Source organism: Hypanus sabinus, chromosome 14, assembly GCF_030144855.1.
Source record: "Hypanus sabinus isolate sHypSab1 chromosome 14, sHypSab1.hap1, whole genome shotgun sequence".
Classification (NCBI taxonomy): Eukaryota; Metazoa; Chordata; class Chondrichthyes; order Myliobatiformes; family Dasyatidae; genus Hypanus; species Hypanus sabinus.
The window spans coordinates 80,986,752-81,008,220 of record NC_082719.1 but is presented as its reverse complement, the minus strand read 5'-3'; the positions used below and the strand labels follow the sequence as shown (position 1 = coordinate 81,008,220).

Here is a 21,469-nt window from a genome sequence, read left to right as displayed (position 1 = left end):
GAAAGAGGTGAAATCATTGGACAAAGTCAGCATGGATTTGTGAAAGGAAAATCATGTCTGATGAATCTTATGGAATTCTTTTGAAGATGTAACTAGTAGAGTGGATAGGGGAGAGCCAGTGGATGTGGTATATTTAGATTTTCAAAAGGCTTTTGACAAGGTCCCACACAGGAGATTAGTGTGCAAACTTAAAGCACGGTATTGGGGGTATGGTATTGATGTGGATAAAGAATTGGTTGGCAGACAGGAAGCAAAGAGTGGGAGCAAACGGGACCTTTTCAGAATGGCAGGCAGTGACTATTGGGGTACCGCAAGGCTCAGTGCTGGGACCCCAGTTGTTTACAATTATATATTAATGATTTAGACGAGGGAATTAAATGCAGCATCTCCAAGTTTGCGGATGACATGAAGCTGGGCGGCTGTGTTAGCTGTGAGGAGGATGCTAAGAGGATGCAGGGAGACTTGGATAGGTTAGGTGAGTGGGCAAATTCATGGCAGATGCAATTTAATGTGGATAAATGTGAGGTTATCCACTTTGGTTGCAAGAACAGGAAAACAGATTATTATCTGAACGGTGGCCGATTAAGAAAAGGGGAGATGCAACGAGACCTGGGCGTTGTTGTTCACCAGTCATTGAAGGTGGGCATACAGGTACAGCAGGCGGTGAAAAAGGCAAATGGTATGTTGACATTCGTAGCAAAAGGATTTGAGTACAGGAGCATGGAGGTTCCACTGCAGTTGTACAAGGCCTTGGTGAGACCGCACCTAGAGTATTATGTGCAGTTTTGGTCCCCTAATCTGAGGAAAGACATTCTTGCCATAGAGGGAGTACAGAGAAGGTTCACCAGATTGATTCCTGGGATGGCAGGACTTTCATATGACGAAAGACTGGATCGACTAGGCTTATACTCACTGGAATTTAGAAGATTGAGGGGCAATCTTATTGAAATGTATAAAATTCTAAAGGGATTGGACAGGCTAGATGCAGGAAGATTGTTTCTGATGTTGGGGAAGTCCAGAACGAGGGGTCACAGTTCAAGGATAAAGGGGAATCCTTTTAGGACCGAGATGAGGAGAAACTTCTTCACACAGAGAGTGGTGAATTTGTGGAATTCTCTGTCACAGGAAACAGTTGAGGCCAGTTCATTGGCTATACTTAAGAGGAAGTTAGATATGGCCCTTGTGGCTAAAGGGATCAGGGGTATGGAGAGAAAGCAGGTACAGGGTTCTGAGTTGGATGATCAGCCATGATCATACTGAATGGCGGTGCAGGCTCGAAGGGCCAAATAGCCTACTCCTGCACCTATTTTCTATGCTTCTATGTAAAATCTCCTCGCAGCACCAAAGAATAAAGACTCAGATCTGGTACAAAAAAAAAACGCTCAAAGAATCCTGGATCATTTACATATGGGACATACACATTGGCAAGTACTACTAATTTATTGGCCCAAAACATCGACAGTGCTTCTCCTTATGGCCTGCTGCATTCCACCAGCATTTTGTGTGTGTTGTTACTAATTTATTATCTGGTTTTCCTGAAACTGTAACGAAACGTCCATTAGTATATCAGACACTACTCAATGTTGGAAAAAGGAAAGTGTATTACCTATAAGATTTGAAAATCCTTTAGATTTGGCCTGAAAAGATGAATGAAAACAAAATCTGTTCCAATGGCTAAAAAAAATGTACATTATTACATTTGCGTATGTGAGTTTCTTGTAAAAAAATAATAGGGACCTTAACTTTCTTAATATAAGCAAAAATCTTATTACGTTTAACAGGGTGACTTAACCCTTTCATGTTAAAACTGAGTTAGTTGATAGTTTAGTCCATTATTAGTATTATTTAAAGGAAGGGTTAAAATGTAAGTTAAAACCAATCCATAAACCTTGAGAAATGGTAACCAAGCAACAAGCTGGCTAAAAAAGATTCAAAAACAGCTTCTGAGAAAAGAAACCATCCCCCCCTCTCCCCGCTCACCTCCCAAAGAAGGAAAACTAACCAATAGAAAGCCGACATCTACAATTATGAGCAACCCCCCAAAAAACTTGGTGATCGCTCCAATTAGTTTTAAGGTTGTTTATATTCCAACCTAGACTAAATAATATCCAGATTAAAAATTCAATTCTCGTATATCAAAAATACAGTATTAAAAAATACAAAAGGAAGTTAGTTACAAAGGTTTACCAAAAGTAAAGGATACCATTACTCATACAGAAAGACATTAAACATTTAATTTTATTTCTTCATGAGAAAACAGGATAAACAGTTAGTTTTCAAATTTAAAAAACCTTTATGCTTCAGCATTCAAACAAAACCATTCGAAGGGTCCAACTTTAATGAGATTTTCAGTCAACCTGGTTAGCCAAGGGACATGTTAAAACCCTTGTTAAAAAATTCCAACAAAGCTTGTTTAAACTTAGCACATTCCTGCATAACCTCAAGCAAATAGTCTTTGAGAATCTAATATTACACTCTATAACGAATCATGCCCCTTTGACAGGATTTGCAAATTAAAAATTTCCCATTTAATCTTGTGTCTTCACGTAAGAACAAACTAAGTAGCTAGCCTTCGGATTTTAAAAACCTTTGTGCTTCAGCAGTCAAATGAAACCATTCGAAAGAACCATTTTTATGTGTGATTCTGAGATGAGCTGGATAGTGAAGGGAGAGTTTAAAACCCTTGTTAAAAAACCCGGACATAACTTCTTTGAACTTTGCTTGTTCCTGCATAACCTCAAGCGAGTAATCTTCAACAATTCTAATCCTGCTGCCACGATAATCAATCATGCCTCTTCGACGAGATTTGTGTTTTAACAGTTCATTTGTTTTAAATTCATGAAAACAAATTATTACCTATCTTGGTCTATTTCTGTTAGCAAGTCTAAACACGGGAGACCTGTGAACTCGATCAATCATTGGCAAAGACACCAAGATTTGTGGAAATAATTCTTGCAGAAAGTTTGCAAAAAATTCCATAGGATGATTGCCTTTGATTAATTCTTCGAGACCCAGAACTCATAGGTTGTTCTTTCTACATCTAATAGTAGAAGTAGAATTGTCCTGTAATCAGGCTAGGGTTAAATCAGGAGCTGCTGGGCAGTGCAGCTCACAGAACTGGAAGGGCCTCCTCTGCACTGTAGCTCAATAAATAACTAAACAAAAATACAGAGAAACCATCACAAATCTCATAGTAAAAACAAAGCTCTATGAGAAACTAGCCTGACTGTGACTACCTAAAATGTACCAGCACACCCTTCAAATGAACTGCGTCGTGATGAAAATTATTTTAAAAACTCAGTTCAAGATTTTCTATTATGCTTAATTTTGCTTCACTCAATTCATGCTATTGCTACTATTTTGCTTCCAGGATGTACACTCAGCTTTCCTTCTCTGTGGAAAGTCTAAAGGGTGGCCGTGCAGCAGGTAGTCTTTATGAAGATAAGCAGCATCATCAAAGAGCCTGTGGTAATAAACCTCATGAACATGTATAGGAATAAAAAGAAGCTAATCCAAATGGAAGTTTAAGAGGAAGATCCTCTGTCAAGATCCACTTGGATCTGCCATAACCGGACTCTTCCCAAGCATAGACTGTAATACAACAGTAGACTGATCCCCGGGCCGCACCAGTTCAATGCCAAGAGTCGGAAACCTACTCATTAAGCTTTGAGCAGGCTAAATCTTACACAAGTATAGCACCCCTATCAAAATGGATGGAAGGAACTGCTATCTGAGTAAAGTAAGGAGAGATTATTATAAGGAAAGCTTCAAAGCACAAAGAAAATTTGTTATCAAAGTTCATATATGTCACCATATGCCCCTGAGATTAGTTTTCATACAGGCATAGTCAGTATATCCAATAACCATAATAACATCAATGAAAGACCACACCCAACAGGGTAGACAACCAGTGTGCAAAAGACAACAAACTGCAAATACAAACGAAAACCAGAAATAATAATAATAAGAAATAAATATCAAGAACATGAGATGAAAATTCCATGAAAGTGAATCCATAGGTTGTGGGAACAGTTCAGTGATGGGGCAATTGAAGTTGAGTTAAGTTATTCCTTCTGGTTCAAGAGCCTGATGGTTGAGAATGAGCCTCTGAGAAGTTTCAACAATTCAGCTCTGAATTTAAACAAATAGATGGTAAATTGGATTCTATTCAGCAAACACTTAATGAACACGATAAACGTATAAAAAATAATGAAGCAATGTTGTCGTCTCTGGAAACGGAAGTGGATGAACTGCAAAAGCTTTGTGAAAAGCAATCAAAGTCCAATGAAAAGTTAAGACAGAAGATTATCAACATAGTTTCGCTTCCACTAATGTTTTATACTGATGGAGATGTTCTCTAGAAACGTGTTCATTCATTACTTCAAAAAGTAATAAAGCCTTTGTTTCAGCTCTATCTGGGCTTAGCTCACCTAACATCAGAGGGATCAAACCCAACATCCTGAAGTTATCTATGGTATAATCCTACACTACAAAAACAATTCCTCAACCAATCGGGTGAAGATTGTCATGTGATAGTAGTCTTAGAGTGCATTTTCTACAGTGCAGACAGATAAGGTTATTTTCAATATTGTCTGATTCTGTTCTGCAGGCCTATGTACGACCATAATAAAACCATAAGACGTAGGAGCAGAATTAGGCTATTTGGCCAATCAAGTCTGCTCTAGAGTCCATATTGAAATATTAATTATCATTCTCCTGCCTTCTCTCCATAACCTTGACCACCCTTTGAAATGGAACTGATGGAGAGCAGGAGAGCTGTGCTTTATCCATAGGGACAAAGCAGGCCTCCAGACAAAGAGACAGTGTGATCAGATGACTATAAAGGCTGAAACTAAGAGTTAGTATATCCCAAGGATCTGGATGATATGTTACAGAATGCATTCACATTCATTCTCTACTTTAATAATGGAATTTCAAATGACATATCCTACTAAACTCATCCGAGGCATCAATGCAACACTCTAATCCCACTCATCTATCAACAAGTTCAAGACTTCCATCCAAAGTGTACCATCACTGCCTTTACTTGCTGTGAGCCTCTTGCCGGTAACTTACAGCAGTTTGCTCACACTATTAGCTATTCGATCAGAGCAGGCAAAATGAAACTGATGACATGGCACTCACTAGTATATGTCCCCGTGATTCTCACGATAATGCAAAGTGTCACCATTGGTGACATGGTACCAAGAAGGTGTATCAGAATCTCTACTTTCCTTTAAGATTTGTCAAGACTGAAGAACTTCTGCAGGTGTACAGTGGAGATCATCATTGTACAAATCTCCATGATGATCACCATGGAGATCAAATGATTTAATTGTAGCCTTTTATGGAAACTTCAGTGCAAGAGATTACAGAGAGTGGTGGAACCCATCCAGTTCTATCACAGAGGCAGATCTTCCCACCATCGGGGACACCTACAAGAGGCAATGTCTCAGGAAGTTGACATCCATCATTTAAGATTCCCATCACTTGGGTTATGCCCCTTTCTCTTTGCTGCCAAAGGGCAGGTACAGAAGCCTAAACACCCACATTTTATGATTCAACAACAAATTCTTCCCTACTGTCACCAGGTTCTTGAACTGATTTGAAAAACCCCAGTTCTATCTTGGAATATACTTCCCTCAACTTGCTTTTAATTTTTGTTTATTCTGCCATGTAAAATTTATGTTAACTTAAGTCAAGGTCATTTATATTTGACTTTTTCAAAATGTAATATGCTGCTGCAAAAAAAAAAACATGGCATTTATACCCTGGACATTTATGCCCTGGGCTGAGCTAATTGACATCAAAAGGGAAATATTGCTGAAAGCAGAGAAGGGAGATGTAGTTGAGATTCTGGATGGGATAAAATATGATAAAAACTAGAAAAGCTTGCTGATGATACAAAGCTAGGGGGGAGGGTGCTCTACAGGATGTATAGTGCAGTGGGCTTTGTGGCATATTGAGAGGCTATGTAAATGAGCATGGATCCAACGGATAAAATATGACTTGAGGTCACCACTTTTAGAAGGAAAAATAGAAATACAGAATATGTTTTAAATGGTGGCAAAGTTTAAAGATAAAACTGGATGTTTTTGCACGTAAAATATTTAAAATAACATGCAAGACATAAAGCAATTTGGATGGAAAATGGACATTGACTGTTATTGCAAGGGCTATGAATGCAATAGTAGAGATACTGTATCTGTTGTTGCGCGAACAAAGTCACCAGAGAGAAAAACTGGTAGACATGAAATAGTCTCTTTATCAGACAAAATGAGACACAGCAGGTATCATATTAGACATTTTTGGAGCAAAAACTCTCCTTGACCCAGCACTACACAACATTTTATATGCTAAAAGGACAATTTAGGACAATTCCATCACAATGTTTCCTTTGAACTACACACAATCTTCATCCCTCCCTCTTCACACCCACACGACAGACTCCCAAATAAGGAGTTTAAATCAGCATTGCCTGGCCATCCAATTAACTAAGAACAATTGGTATATAGGAAACAATTATTCAGAGCTGCATCTTAGATTTAATCTACCATTCATATTCAGATTTGAAGATTGGTGGCTGTAGTTATTTTGCTACATGTTCTACCCCCAAAAACACTCTAACAATAAAGAGTCTCAGCCTGAAATGTCGACTGTTTACTCTTTTCCATAGTTGCTGCCTGGCCTGCTGAGTTCCTCTAGCATTTTGTGTGTGTTGCTAACAAAATCCTCCTCCAATCATATAGAGCTCTGTGAGACTAGAATATTGCACTCTGATCTGATCTTCTTACCCTCAGAAGGATATAGGTACCATACTCTCCAGACCTACTTCAACCCTTCTATGCCCACATTCTCCTGCGTTTTGAATAATGTTAGGTGATCTCATTGTTAAGTATATAATTCTTAAAAGGTCCGCAGAGGGTGAATGACGCTTTATCTGAATTGGATGTATTGAAACAGAAGTCACAAAATCAGTCAGGATCATTCAGCAGAGAGATGAGAGGAAGTTTTTTACACCAATAAGGGAACTGGCACAAGTTGCATCAGTACCGTGCAACATATACAATTACTAGAGTACTTTTCAAAAGTTTTAGGCTTTCTAGTTATACAGTATGTATGTGCTTTAGACTTTTGCACAGTCTGTATCTGTTGTAGTTTTAAAAGGAAGCACAGCTCATAGCACAGGCAAATGAGCGAGCATGAGATTGCTAGTAAGACAGTTTGCCACCAGCTACGAAGCTCCTACACTATCTACCGCTTAAGATGGCTATTATGTATGTACCTTCTGGGGATTTGCTAGTGTCATCTTGTTTGTCCAAACAATTTCAATAGGAAGTGGTGATGACCTGCATGGAAGCCAAGTGAACGTGTGATACTAATCCATCACATAGGCAGACCGGAACAAGCCCTACCCATAACGTTTTGACAGCTCATTCATTTGCAACACAGGTTTAACCATAAATGTGCATGGAATTTAGAATTATTCTAAGTATTCAAAAACTATTTGATTTTATGAAGAGATTTAATTATTAGAATCAGAATCGATTTTAATATCACCGTGTATGTCATGAGATTTGTTAACTTAGTGGCAGCAGTGCAATGCAATACATGATAATAAAGGAAAGAAATACATAAGTAATAAGTAAATCAATTACTTTAAGTGTATATATATATATATATATATATATATATATATATATATATGTAGCGGTGTGCTACACGCAGTGCTAAAGTAACAACACGGAGTCGGTAAACTGCAATTAAAGATGATTTTATTCGAACTTCACAGCCTTGCTTTAAAGCCTCCCTCATCCCGCCCTCCCCGGGTGCAGATGCTCCAAGGGATACGTACTCACAAAACCCAGCAGGCTTTTTCCCTTTGTTGCGGACCTGGCCTTTGTACCTGCGCGCTGGCTATTTGTGAGCCGGTTCGAGTGCGCTAGCAAGTGGGTCGCCACATAACCCCCCCCCCCCCCCCCCCAGAACCGGCGATACACCCCCCAATGTCTACAGTCTGGGCCGGACCCTGTTTGGGAGGTCGGCCTCTGCACCACAGTGCCGGAAGCTCGACCGGTTGTGCCAGGTCCACATGGGCTGGTTTGAGTCGGTCCACCGTGAAAATCTCCTCTCTCCTCCCAATGTCCAGCACGAACGTGGACCCATTGTTTCGGATGACTGTAAACAGCCCCTCATAGGGCCGTTGCAGCGGTGGCCGATGCCCGCCCCTTTGTACAAACACAAACTTACAGTTCTGCAGGTCTTTGGGTACGCAGGTCGGGTTCTGCCCATGCTGCAAAGTGGGTATGGGGGCCAGGTCACCGAGCCTCTCGCATAGTCTGCCCAGGACTGCTGCGGGTTCTTCCTCTTGCCCCCTTGGGGCTGGTATGAACTCCCCGGGGACGACCAGGGGTGCGCCGTACACCAACTCGGCCGACGAGGCATGCAGATCGTCTTTGGGCGCCGTGCGGATGCCGAGTAGGACCCAGGGAAGCTCGTCCGCCCAGTTAGCTCCTCGCAGGCGGGCCATGAGAGCCGACTTCAGGTGACGGTGGAAACGCTCCACTAGCCCGTTCGACTGTGGGTGGTAGGCAGTGGCGTGGTGCAGCTGAGTCCCCAAAAGGCTGGCCATAGCTGACCACAGGCTGGACGTGAACTGGGCACCTCTGTCAGAGGTAATGTGGGCCGGTACACCAAAGCGGGACACCCAGGTGGCGATCAGTGCCCGGGCGCAAGATTCGGAGGTGGTGTCGGTGAGCGGGATCACCTCTGGCCATCTTGTGAACCGGTCCACGATAGTCAGGAGATGCCGCGCTCCTCGCGACACTGGCAGGGGGCCCACGATATCCACATGAATGTGGTTGAAACGCCGGTGGGCGGGATGGAACTGCTGCGGTGGGGCTTTGGTGTGCCGCTGCACCTTGGCTGTCTGGCAGTGCATTCACGTTCTGGCCCATTCACTGACCTGCTTGCAGAGACCGTGCCAAACGAACCTGCTGGAGACCATCCGGACGGTTGTCCGGATGGAGGGGTGCACCAAGTATGAATGGAGTCGAAAACACGTTGCCGCCAAGGTTCCGGGATGACGGGGTGGGGTGGCGACGTCACAGAGTAGGGTCCTCTCACCTGGGCCTACGGGGAGGTCCTGGAGCTGCAAACCGGAGACTGCGGTTCTGTAACTCGGAATCTCCTCGTCTGCCTGCTGCGCCTCTGCCAGTGCCTCAAAGTCTACTCCTTGGGAAAGGACATGAACGGTAGGGCGAGAGAGCGCATCCGCCACGACATTGTCCTTACCCGAGACGTGCCGGACATCCGTCGTGTATTCAGAGATGTAGGACAGATGTCGCTGCTGGTGGGACGACCAGGGATCGGACACCTTCATGAACGTAAAGGTAAGCGGTTTGTGGTCCGTGAACGCGGTGAAGGGCCTACCTTCCAAGAAGTACCTGAAATGCCGGATTGCCAGGTAGAGCGCCAACAGCTCCTGGTCGAAAGCACTGTACTTGAGCTCGGGTGGCCGCAAGTGTTTGCTGAAAAACGCCAGGGGTTGCCAGCGACCTGCGATGAGCTGCTCCAGTACCCCACCGACTGCCGTGTTAGATGCGTCCACTGTGAGGGCGGTAGGGACGTCCATTCTGGGGTGCACTAGCATTGCGGCGTTTGCCAAGGCTTCCTTCGTCTGAATGAAAGCGGCGGCGGACTCCTTGCCCCAGGTGTGGTGAACTACATATACCTGTCTGGACACGCCCTCTGCTGACTGCTCCTGTGGCTCCTCCCACAGACCCCTGTATAAAGGCAATTGAGGCCGGAGCCCAACCTCTCAGTCTTCAGTAGTACGGTGGTCACTCACTGCTTGTTCCTTCTTCCAGACAATAAAAGCCGATATCTCACCTTTACGTCTCAGAGTGAGTTATTGATGGTGCATCACCAGGTAATGTCCTTGCCCTTACCCGACATCAGGGCGAACAGGGAGCGCATAATTTGGGCAGCTGAAGGGAGGAAGCGGCGGTAGAAATTGACCATACCTACGAATTCCTGAAGGCCTTTGATCGTGGTGGGTCAGGGGAAGTGGCGGACCGCATCTACCTTAGCGGGCAGAGGGGTTGCCCCGTCTCTAGTAATCCTGTGGCCCAGGAAGTCAATGGTATCGAGTCCGAACTGGCATTTGGCGGGGTTGATTGTAAGACCGTACTCACTCAGTCGGGTGCAGAGTTGACGGAGGTGGGACAGATGCTCCTGACGACTGCTGCTGGCTATGAGGATGTCGTCCAAATAGATGAACGCGAAGTCCAGGTCGCGTCCCACCGCGTCCATTAACCGCTGGAACGTCTGTGCAGCATTCTTCAGGCCGAACGGCATGCGGAGGAACTTGAAAAGGCTGAACGGGGTGATGAGAGCCGTTTTGGGGACGTCGTCCAGATATATTGGGATTTGATGGTATCCTCGGACGAGGTCTACCTTGGAGAAGATCCGTGCGCCGTGCAGGTTTGCTACAAAGTCCTGAATGTGCGGCACAGGGTAGCAGTCCGGTGTGGTAGCCTCGTTCAGCCTGCGGTAGTCGCCGCACGGTCTCCAGCCCCCCGTCGCTTTGGGCACCATGTGCATGGACTGTCAGACCGCCGGATGATCCCCAATTCCTCCATCCTCTGGAACTCCTCCTTCACCAGTCGAAGCTTGTCCGGGGGAAGCCGCCAAGCACGGGCGTGGAGGGGTGGTCCCTGTGTCGGGATGTGGGCCTGTACGCCGTGCCTGGGCATGGCCGCTGTGAACTGTGGTGCCAGAACCGATGGGAAATCCGCCAGGACCCTGGTGAAGTCGTTGTCGGACAGCGTGATGGAGCCGAGGTGAGGAGCTGGCAACTGGGCTGCACCCAGGGAGAACGTCTGAAAGGTCTCGGCGTGTACCAGTCTCTTCCTGGGCAGGTCGATCAGTAGGCCGTGAGCTCGCAAAAAATCCGCACCCAGAAGTGGTTGGGCTACGGCGGCCAGTGTAAAGTCCCACGTGAACTGGCTGGAGCTGAACTGTAGCTGCACCTGACGGGTGCCATAGGTCCTTACTGTGCTGCCGTTCACGGCCCTCAGGGGGGGACCCGGTGCCCTGTTGCGGGTGTCGTAACTCGTCGGAGGTAAGACGCTGATCTCGGCACCGGTGTCGACCAAAAAATGGCGTCCCGACCGCCGGTCCCACACATACAGGAGGCTATCCTGAAGTCCAGCTTCTGTAGCCATCAGCGGCGGCTGGCCCTGGTGTTTCCCGGGAACTTGCAGGGCGGGCTACAGCGGCAGGTTTCTGCGCCCCACCACCTTCTTGGCATTCCACAGCAAGTCCGCCCGGGCTGCCACCTTCCGGGGGTCACTGAAATCCGCGTCGGACAGCAGCAGGCGTATGTCCTCGGGCTGCTGCTCCAGGAATGCCTGCTCAAACATTGGGCAGGGTGTGTGTCCATCGGCCAGAGACAACATCTCATTCATTAAAGCCAATGGAGGTCTGTCTCTCAAGCCATCCAGGTGCAGTAAACGGGCAGCTCGCTCGCGCCGTGAGAGTCCGAAAGTCCTGAGGATCAGGGCTTTGAATTCCATATATTTGCTGTCCGCTGGGGGAGACTGTACAAACTCCTCAACCTGGGCCGCTGTGTCCTGGTCGAGGGAGCTCACCACGTAGTAGTAACGTGTGTCCTCTGAGGTTATCTGCTGAACGTGGAATTGGACTTCTGCTTGCTGGAACCATAGGTGAGGTCGCAGCACCCAGAAGCTTAGCAGTTTCAATGAAACCGCATGAACAGATGCGGCGTCAGTCATCTCCGGTCCAAAAATCGTTTAGACCATCGGGGTCACCAATTGTAGTGGTGTGCTACACGCAGCGCTAAAGTAACGACACAGAGTCGGTAAACTGCAATTAAAGATGATTTTATTCGAACTTCACAGCCTTGCTTTAAAGCCTCCCTCATCCTGCCCTCCCCGGGCACGGATGCTCCAAGAGACACGTACTCACAAACCCCCGCAGGGTTTTTGCCTTTGTTGCGGACGGGACCTTTGTGCCTGCACGCTGGCTATTTGTAAGCCGGTTCGAGTGCACTAGGAAGTGGGTCGCCACATATACATATATATATACACACACACACACACATATATGTGCATATTAAGTAGTTACATTAAAAACAGCGCAAAAACAGAAATAATAAAAGGTGAGGTAGTGTTCATGGTTCAATGGCTACTTTGGAATTGAATGGCAGGGGGAAGAAGTTGTTCCTGAATCACTGAGATTGTGCCTTCAGGCTCCTGTACCTCCTTCCTGCCATCCTGACTGTGGCAATGTAAAGAGGGCATGTCCTGTGCGATGGGGGCCTTAATTAATGGACGATGCCTTTCTGAGACACCACTCCTTGAAAATGCCTTGGATACCACAAAGCCTAGTACCCAAGATGGAGCTGACTAATTTTACAACTTTCTGTAATTTCTTTATTAAAATTGTTAAGATTTAGGAAATGTTAGAAACATAAAACATTTAGAAGCCTTTTTAAAGAATTAAGTAATTGTAACTAATTTTAAATAGTTGAGAAAAAGGCTGTAAGTGCACTTGTTCAATACATTCCCCTCAATTGAAATAAATAGAGAGAAAAGCTGCTGGAATCCAATATACTGGAAGAACAGTTCAAGCAACATCTCTGGAGGCAAAAAACGTAAGCTGATGTTTTGGGTTGAGAACCTGCATCGATGCTGAGAAGTAAGTGTATCTGCCGTTCCTCTGGGCAGAGCTGGGACAGACTCAGTGGAGAGATTCAGCAGTGTGATTTCCGTATTTTTGTGGGAATCCCTCACAACTGGTAGCAATGACATAAAGAAATATTACAGTTACACATGGAATCAATCACATTTTCTGTGTATCTTGGCATTTAATTATTCTATTATGCTGTCCATGTTATATTTTATTTTTTATGTTGGTGGATCTATTTGTGTGATGAGATGATATCATAGTATATATAAAATACAGTAACCATTGTCATTTTCAGAATTTACATCAGAATTGAAAAGATTGCGAATATTCTTGTACCAAGTCACAGCACAGAAGGTGGTCATAAAGCCCAATGAACCCATTCCTGCTCTCTGAGAGAGTTATCCGACTAGTCTCACTCCCTGCAATTGCCCCGTAGCTTGGAACTTATGTCTTGAATTCACTTTTGTTCTTAGATTATTTTTGGCTTTAAACAGAAAGTAATTTTAGATTTTGGCCCCAAATGCTATTCAAGCCAATAAAGGCTGAAGTAGGCATAACTTACTTTTACCAGATTTTGTCAGGCTAAGATCTAAAACAACATTTAAAAGGATTAAAATATGCATCCAGCATTTAGACAAAGGACAAATCAGCCATTATTTGGAAAAGTCAGAAGAAAGAACTAAGGTTTTTAAAATCATGTTTATGAATGTAAAGCCAATACAGATTTCTGTTAAGTTATTGTAATTTCCAGCAGTGATTAAAACCTAATTAGAGGCATTCTCAGTTGTCAGTTCTGTAATCAATAGTCAAAACTAATTAGACTAATGGAGTTTGTCATAGATAGCTGCATAATACCGCCAAATATAACACACTTATCAATTGCTTTGTTCTCAAAAATGCTGAGAAATTAATCTTTATCCTGTGCTATTTTTCTCCTTTATTTCTGCTTACTTTGGAACTCTTGCAGCTGAAATCATGCTGATTGATCAAGATCTAACAAGGACCAAAAATCCATTGCCTAATAATGTCTACAATAAGAAAAATGTGAAAGAAAACACCACAGCTCAACTATTGGTTGCCTTTATCTGAAAGAAAACATTTTTGAGATGGCACTATAGGATTGCTTAAAATGTTTTGAAAGCTGGTCAAACTCTCCACTGTCTTCAATTCATTCCCTTTTAACAGAATAACCCTGTAAGGAATAATCAGAGTAGAAAGCAAACTACTTCAAATACTTCAAAGATTATATAAAATGCCACAGTAAACATGTAGAACTTTATACGTAAAATGTATTCACCACATCATGGCAAATATGATCTAGAAAGCTTCCAGATAGTCCATCTTTTTTTTTTGTTTTTCTTTTTATGCTCAATTTGTTTTGTTGCATTTTTGTGGGAAAGAATGAAAGACAAACAGAAAATAGAAAATACTCCAAGAATAGAATCAAAGGCTCTGAAAGTCTTTATAATCTCTGTAATTGCCACTTAGTATTTGGCATAGCACAGCCTAGAAGAAATGGGACCTCTAAGTTAAACAGATTTTTGGAGCATCTCTGTACATTTGATACCATTTCCTAGTAAATTGCAGTCCCAGGTTTATAGCTATTTCAGATTCTAACTCTTACAGTCTCTTTGTACATGAGCCTTGACGCCACATTGTTGCCACAAGGGACAAGTATGAAGATAAGAAGCTTTCACCAATGATATTTTATTTATATTATGCATAAAGTTTCAATGTTTGTGTCAAAATTCAAAGAAATAGATGCGACTAATGAGAAATTTGAGAATAAACATTATCTATCATAATATGTAGCTGGCAGCCCTGCAGTCAGTAAGCTTAGTGAGACTTAGCAGCTTATAGATGAATGGTTTTGAAGATTTGTTGGCATAATTGTTAATTTGTATATTGGAAATGTTGCCACTAAAGTGTCAGACAGAAGTAGATAAGGATTTAAAATAATTAATTCTTTGAGTACTTCAAACATATTCTTCGGTAGAATAACCGCAAATTTCACAATTATTTATTTCCATGTTGTGGTTTGTGGTATCATCTTGCAACTAACCCGGTGGTCATAATTTCTGCAAGATAGTTGAATGCTTCTGTTGAATGAACTCTTAAGGGTGTTAAACATCATAAACATAGATAAACTAGAAAGGTTATTCATTCATGAGGAAATCTGCAAGTGCTGGAAATTCAAGCAACACGCACAAAATGCTGATGGAACGCAGCAGGCCAGTTATCATCTATAGGGAGACACACTGTCGACGTTTCGGGCTGAGACCCTTCGTCAGCACTAAGTGAAAGGAAAAGTAGTAAGAGATTTGAAAGTAGGAGGGGAGGGGAAAATGTGAAATGATAGGAGACCGGAGAGGGTGGAGTGAAGCTGAGAGCCGGAAAGATGATTGGCAAAAGGGATACAGAGCTGGAGAAGGGAAAGGATCATGGGACGGGAGGCCTAGTGAGAAAGAAAGGGGGAGGGGGGAGCACCAGAAGGAGATGGAGAACGGGCAGAGTGAGGGGTAGAGAGAGAGAAAAAAAAGAGGAGGGGGAGAAAAACTAAATATATCAGAGATGGGGTAAGAACGGGAAGAGGGGCATTAATGGAAATTAGAGAAGTCAATGTTCATGCCATCAGGTTGGAGGCTACACAGCCTGTATATAAGGTGTTGTTCCTCCAACCTGAGTGTGGCTTCATCTTGACAGTAGAGGAGGCCATGGATAGATGTATCAGAATGGGAATGGGATGTGGAATTAAAATGCGTGGCCACTGGGAGATCATGATCAAACATGCCTTTCATTTGGCCAATAATGAGATAATGCATCATAAACAAAAAAGGACAAATTTGTGATCCTGTGAACCAAATGATCAAGAAGGTCAAACAGACCTACTAGAAGTGCATATCTTGCTGGAGCTCAGTCCAGAATTCAGAGGCGAAGTTGTGCTAGATATCAGGGTGTCTATATGTTTCCCCACTGTAATTACAGATTATATTATGGATTTAAAAATTGGAATAAATGAGACCATGTCATTAGTATAAATGAAGAGGATTGGTTTAGTGTATGTATTGTTCATTTTTAACTTTGAGTCATAGAGTCAAACAGCCTGGAAACAGGTCTTGCAGCCCAACTTGTTCATGCCAACAGAATGTACCTTCTGACATGAAGCAATATTGGCCAGTAATCTACTTGGCAACTGGAAAATCTTCTTTAAAAAAATGTAGCAAACTTTATGAGAGCGCATCACGCCTCATTAAGCAGTCAAAAGAAGACAGAACTGCTTTACTAATTTCCTGTGTAGACAGTGAAGTAAACAAGACGGACTATGCTTATATTGAAAAGGAACTGAGATTTTGGCCTTTATGTTAACTCCCACCACAGTGGGTGGGAAAGGTTTGGATGGCCCATAAATTTTCAGAAGCTGAAGGAGCAATACAATATTATGCTAGGCATACACACATTGCCTTACACATATTTCCGTCTTACAATGACAATACTTGAAACATCTATGGAGAACAGAATACCTTATTAGTCTTAAAGATATTAGAGATTGCAGATTCATTTATCATATACGTATATATTAAAACATGCAGTGAAATGTGTCATTTGAGTTCACACCCAACACAACAAACACAGCTATTTTGCGGCTGGTCTGTGTGCAGACACTTGTATGTTGTTCCCCGACTGCAAAGTGTTGCCACGCATTCCGTCCTCAATGTTTAACACAATAACAGCAAAGTAACACAAGCATCAATAGATCAAACGAAGCAACAGCAGCAAAATTTTCAGCTTTAGGTAGAAAGCTGAAAAGCAGGACTTCCTGGGTAGTAATCTTTGGATTACTGACTGTGGCACTCGCCAGTGAGTGATTAGAATGATTTGGCAGATGAATGTGCAGCTGAGGAACTGGTGTAGGGAGCAGGGTTTCAGATTTCTGCATCATTGGGATCTCTACTGGGGAAGATACAGTTTGACCTGTACAAAAAGGATTGTTACAACTGAACACAAGGTGGACCAATATCTTTATCGGCAGATTTGTGAAACAGAGTGATAGTACTGAGGATGAAGTAGTTGGTATAAAACTACAGGCCGTATGTGGTGAGACTGCGAAGAAGGACAGGCAGATGATGTGGAAAAATTGCAGTCAGTTGGATGAGTTAAAGTGTAATAGGGGACCAGAATCAAAATACAGGGCTGATGGCTTTAAATTGGAATGCACAGACTATACGGAAGAAGGAAGATAATCTTATAGCGCAGTTAGAGGGTAGGCAGGTATCATGTTGTGGGCATCACTGAGTTGTGGCTGAAAGAAGATCATAGCTGTGAACTTAACATCCAAGGATACTCATTTTATTGAAAGCATAGATAGGCTGGTATGCAGAGGGGGGTGGACTGGCTCTGTTAGTAAAACATAAAATTATATCTTTAGAAAGAAGAATATAGTATTAATGGTAAGACTTTTGCCAGTGTGGAGGATCAGAGGGATCTTGGGGTCCGAGTCCATAGGATGCCCAAAGCAGCTGCACAGGTTGACTCTTTGGTTAAGAAGGCATACGGTGCATTGGCCTTCATCAATCGTGGAATTGAATTTAGGAGCTGAGAGGTAATGTTGCAGCTATATAGGACCCTGGTCATACCCCACTTGGAGTACTGTGCTCAGTTCTGGTCGCCTCACTACAGGAAGGATGTAGGGACCATAGTAAGGGTGCAGGGATTTACAAGGATGTTGACTGGATTGGGGAGCATGCCTTATAAAAACAGGTTGAGTGAACTCGGCCTTTTCTCCTTGGAGCGATGGAGGATGAGAGGTGAACTGATAGAGGTGTATAAGATGATGAGAGACACTGATCATGTGGATAGTCAGAGGCTTTTTCCCAGGGCTGAAATGGTTGCCACAAGAGGACACAGGTTTAAGGTGCTGGGAAGTAGTTACAGAGACGATGTCAGGGTTAAGTTTTTTACTCAGAGAGTGGTGAGTGCGTGGAATGGGCTGCCGGGAACAGTGGTGAAGGCAGATACGATAGGGTCTATTAAGAGACTTGTGGATAGTTACATGGAACTTAGAAAAATAAAGAGCTATGGGTAAGCCTAGTAATTTTTAAGGTAGGGACATGTTTGGCACAACTTTGTGGGCAGAAAGGCCTGTATTGTGCTGTAGTTTTTTAATGCTTCTATGTTTTTAAGAGACATAGGTTCAGGAGATGTAGAATCCTTGTGGTAGAGTTAAGAAAATGCAAGGGTAAAAAATTCCTGATGCTGATAGGTAGTGTTATACCCCAACCCCTCTGTTCAGGGATGGGTTTTCCAGTTTGGCAAAGTTGGCTTCCTTAGCCCCTCTTTCAAACCACCTGTCCTCTCTGTGTACATTGCTGAATCTTGATCTTAGGTTAGACCTCCAATGTTGGTCAGATCTGCATATCAGCACGACAAAACAACCTCTTCATAAACTTCTGGCTGTTCACCCTCCCCCTTTAGAATGCCATGGATCCATTCTGAGATGGAGAGGATGGTGCTTGTAGTTGGGGAGTCTAGGACCAAAAGGCACAGCCTCAGAATAGAGTAAGGGCTCCCAACATTTTTAATGCCATGGAGCCTTACCATTAATCTAGGGGTCCATGGACCCCAGTTTCAAAACCCCTAGAATCAGACTGTAAGGCTTAAGAGCAGACTTAGGTCATTTGGCCCATCAAGTCTGTGCCCACATTCAATCATGGCTGATTCTTTCTTTCCCACCTCAGCTCCACTCCCTGGCCTTCTCCCTGTAACCTTTGGTGCTGTGTCCAATCAAGAAACTACCAAGATCTGCCTTAAATACACCCAGTGACTAGGTTTCCACAGCAGCCTGTGGTAACAAATTCCACAAATTCACCACCATCTGGCTAAAGAAATGTCTCCACATCTCTCTTTTAAATGGATGCCCCTCTGTTCTGAGTCTGATCCCTCTTGTCCTAGACTCCCCTACCATGGGAAACATCCTTTCCATATCTACTCTGTCTAGGCCTTTTGACATTCAGAAATTTCAGTGAGATCTCTCCCATCCTTCTAAATTCCAGTGAGTACCAACCCAGAGCTATCAAGCATTCATTGTATGATAACCCTTTCATTCCCAGAATCATCCATATGAACCTCCTCTGGACCCTCTCCAATGGCAGCACATCTTTTCTTAGATAAGGAGCCCAAAACTGTTCACAATACTCAAGGTGAGGCCATACCAGTGTCTTATAAAGCCTCAGCATCACATCCCTGCTCTTGTATTCTAGGCCTCTTGAAATGAATGCCAACATTGCATTTGCCTTCCTCACCACTGATTCTTCCTGTAAGTTAACCTTTAGGTTGTTCTGCACAAGGACTCCCAATTCCCTTTGCATCTCATATTTTTGGCTCTTCTCCCCATTTGGAAAATAGTCTGCACATTTATTTCTTCTACCAAAGTGCATGACCATTGTATTTTATTTGCCTCTTTCTTGCCCATTCTCCTAATTTTTCTCATTCCTTCTGCAGCCTACCTGCCCCTCCACCAATCTTCATATCATCTGCAAACATGGCAATAAAGCCATCTATTCCATCGTCTAAATCATTGATATGCAGCATAAAAAGAAGTGGTCCCAACACTGACCCTACTGATTGCCACTAGTCACTGGGAGCCAACCAGAATAAGAAACCTTTTATTCCCACTCAGTGCCTCCTACCAATCAGCCAATGCTCTAATGATGCCAGTAACTTTCTTGTAGTACTACAGGCTCTTAACTTGGTAAGCAGCCTCAGGTGTGGCACCTTGTCAAAGGCCTTCTGGAAGTCCAAATACACAACATCCACTACATCCCCTTATCTATCTTACTTGTAACATCCTCAAAGAATTCCAACAGGTTCGTCAGGCAAGATTTCCCCATAGGAAAACAACGCTGACTTTGTCCTATCTTGTCCTGTGTCATCATGTACTCCATAATAGAGGGATATCCATTTAGAACAGAGATGAGGAAAAAATAGAAGTGGTGAGTAGTGGAATTCATTGTCAAGTCATTGGATATATTTAAGGCAGAAGTTGATAGGTTCTTGATTAATCAGGGCATAAAAGGTTACAAGGGGAGAAAAGGAGAATGGGATTTAAAGGGTTAATAAATTCCATGATGGAATGATGGAGCAAACTTGATAGGCCAATTGGTCTAATTCTGTTCCTGTTTCTTATGATCTTAAGGTCAAAAATAGGCCACTTCACAACCCTCCGACACCATCATACACACAGGCCTCCAATCCCAGGGCAGGTTACCTCCAGACTACGTCCTTGGCCTTGGACTCTCAATCTTGCAGACATTGGGCCTCCACCTCCCAGCCTCTGACCCAGACTTCTAGATCCGCAGATATCTGGCCTAGACTTGCCAGCTTTCTCTGGATTCACCAGATCTAGTCTTCATTCTTTTGGTCATTCTACCTCTGGACTCTGCAGATTTTGGACTTCCACCTTCAGTTTTGCACTCCAGACTTCACAAACCTCTGGGTATCAGCACCAAGGATCGCTAAATATGGATTTGAGCTTCAGGTGCTGGATTTTGTAGCAAAAAGCAAACTACTGGAGGAAATACAAATTCCAGAGAGTGTCAATCAGCTGCTGTAGATGCAAAAGGATAGCAAACTTCTTAGGTTGAGAACCTGCACCAGGGCTGGGTGTGCAGGCCAGATGGTCAGCACATAGAGGTGGGCAGTTGGTGTGAGATAGGGGCTGATGGGTGATAGGTGATACTTCACTTTAACCATTTAGTACTTGAACCAATCAGCATACACTTAATCACTACAATTCAACAAAACTATGGGCATTTTACACTATAATAGACTTCTGCTGTTTCTTGTAAAATTGTCTTTAACATATCTGTAACTTATGTTTATCTTGAGAATGTTGCTTATATGACATTATGTGCCTGCATATAGGTGCAAAATGACAATGAGATCTGACTTTGACTTTGGTAAGGGGTACGAGGGGATGTTGTGTACAATGGGCAGTTAGATCCAAGTGGGGAATGGGAAGGGGGAGATGTAAGTACAGAGACTAGACGGTGACAATTGGAACTAGATAGGGGAGGGATGATGGGTGATAAACTAGAGAAGAAAGGACAAATACAAGAAAATCTGCAGATGTGTAGCGGTGTGCTACACGCAGCGCTGAAATAACGACACGGAGTCGGTAAACTGCAGTCAAAGATAATTTTATTCAAACTTCACAGCCTTGCTTTAAAGCCTCCCTGATCCTGCCCTCCCCGGGCGCGGATGCTCCAAGAGATACGTACTCACAAACCCCCGCAGGGTTTTTCCCTTTGTTGCGGATGGGACCTTTGTGCCTGCACGCTGGCTATTTGTGAGCCGGTTCGAGTGCGCTAGGAAGTGGGTCGCCACATAACCCCCCCCCCAGAGCCGGCGATACACCCCCCAATGTCCACAGTCTGGGGTGGACCCTGTTTGGGAGGTTGGCCTCTGCGCCACAGTGCCGGAAACTCGACCGGTTTTGCCAGGTCCACATGGGCCGGTTTGAGTCAGTCCACCGTGAAAAGCTCCTCTCTCCCCCCTGGAACCATAGGTGAGGTCGTAGCATCCAGAAGCTTAGCAGTTTCAACGAAACCGCATGAACAGATGCGACGTCGGTCATCTCCGGTCCAAAATCGTTTGGACCATCGGGGTCACCAATTGTAGTGGTGTGCTACACGCAGCGCTAAAATAACGACACAGAGTAGGTAAACTGCAGTCAAAGATAATTTTATTCAAACTTCAC

At 43.6% G+C, this 21,469-nt stretch overlaps 1 protein-coding gene across 4 annotated transcripts in view; it reads left to right on the top strand.

Annotated features, from left to right (window-relative positions):
- Positions 1 to 21,469, top strand: part of LOC132404917 (uncharacterized) — a 299,452-nt gene that overhangs the window by 219,520 nt on the left and 58,463 nt on the right. Inside the window, exon 3 of one of the 4 annotated variants that reach the window (XR_009515708.1) lies at positions 3,371 to 7,654. The exons of the other annotated variants lie outside the window; for them this stretch is intronic. The gene's annotated coding sequence lies outside the window, so the exon portion shown is untranslated. Of the gene's footprint in view, positions 1 to 3,370; positions 7,655 to 21,469 lie in introns of those variants that run through there. 4 annotated transcript variants of the gene reach the window in all.